The sequence below is a fragment of the Atta cephalotes genome, assembly GCF_000143395.1.
Source record: "Atta cephalotes unplaced genomic scaffold scaffold00033, whole genome shotgun sequence".
In the NCBI taxonomy this organism is placed as follows: Eukaryota; Metazoa; Arthropoda; class Insecta; order Hymenoptera; family Formicidae; genus Atta; species Atta cephalotes.
In genome coordinates, this window is record NW_012130097.1 from 97958 (window position 1) to 99835 (window position 1878).

Genomic DNA, 1878 nt, shown 5'->3' on the forward strand with positions numbered 1-1878 from the left:
TATATATATATATTTGCATAAGAAAGCAAAATCTAGATAAAAAATTTTAATTTAATTTTCTTCGTGTTTACATTCAGATTTCGTTAACTTTTTATATTTTACATATTATTATATCACGATACTATAAGGTATCGGTTGTAAAATCGAAAATGCGTTATATATTAATATAAAAATAATTACGGTCATTTATTCTTTAGCGTGAAAATATTTATCCAAGTTGTCATTTACGGAATCTACAAAAATTTGAGATGGAAAAGATGGGATAAGAGCTTTCGAGGAAGTGGACACTGTGGACAGCGCATGAATTGAATTTAAGGAAACCAAGAAACGGGGGGAAAAAGAAAAACGATGGGAAATGATGTGGTAGATAAACGACAAGCTCGTAGATTCACTGTAGGATATCGTGTGAGCTTATTGCCTTTCATGAGGACGGCAAGAGTGTTTCCAAGACTGATGGTCAATTCCGGATTTCATCCAATTCTTTTTCGTAAAGTACGATGCCCGAACGCGAATTATAAATAAAGGTAAAAAACACGGCGGCATAAATGTAACCAACCGATTCTAAAAAGCTGATTTTTTAATTCTTACTTTACAACTACAGCAGAGAGTACAAAATACAGCATGTATAGAGTCTCACATATACTAACAATGATTGGATCGCCTAAATCATGGATCTTATTTGAGAACAAGATTTCGAAAGAAGAAAAATATTAAAAAATTTTATTCTCTTCAGTATTTAATAAAGTTAGGGACTGGTTTACAAACATTGTTTCTTTATGGAGAAATATTTAGTTGAATTAACTGGAATTCTGATGAAAAATTCAGAATTCTGAATATACTAGAATTCTACTACAACTTTACTTCAAATAAATAACATTCAGAATTTCCTTGGATAACTCTATTAGAATTCTTGTAGATTTAATTAGAAATCTAATAGACTTAATCAGAATTCTGGATTGTTCATTTTCCACCAGAATTCCAGGTAATTCAATTAATATTTGGTTTATATATCTTATTCATCCATATCTTCCTCACACGCTTTCTTATTATAATTATTTATTGCTCTACTTACTATCTCTCTCTATTCTTTCTATCCTTATTATTATCTTCTATCTTTTATCTATGTCTTAAATATACTATCATAATCAGTACATGTTTCAGTTATACACTAGGAAAAAAGTTTAGTGCCCTTAGCTGAATTGTTTAGTTGAGATATTTTTAGCAGCAATTAAATAATTTATTTATGTAACAAAAAATTTAGTTGCTTTTGAAAATAATTTCTTCGTTTTAATAAATAACAAAAATTAAATAACAAAAATATTTATTTATATCAACCAAACAATTTATTCAAACAATTTGTTCAATTCACAAAATTCAATACATATCTAAATTTTTGTTGGTAGAATAAAATTTTGATTCATATAGAACAAAATATTTTTCCTAGTATTCACTATATCACCTTCTTTTACTATTTATTTTATTCTATCCTAATTACTATCATGTTTTCTTCCTCTGAATGAAAAATGTTATTCACGCCGAGTAATCCGACGTTAAACGCGATTAAAGTCTCAATTCGCCGCAACATCCTCGCAGCGCATGAGGAGCGCCCTTTCGAAGTCTTTCGTATCTCCTTCGAGAAAATACATCCCTTGGAAAAAACCGGAGACCGCTTACGTTTCGCGCGAATTGAATTAACTTTACGAGACTGCGTTTCCCAGAACGTTCGCTGCCGTATTAATTATAGTGGTGCAGGGTTGAGAGCAGCATCTGCGGGTGACGGCGTCGTCTCGTACGAGAAGGAGGCAAGAGATAGGGTGCCGGGGTAAGAGGAGTTAGAGAGAGAGAGAGAGAGAGAGAGAGAGAGAGAGAGAGAGTACG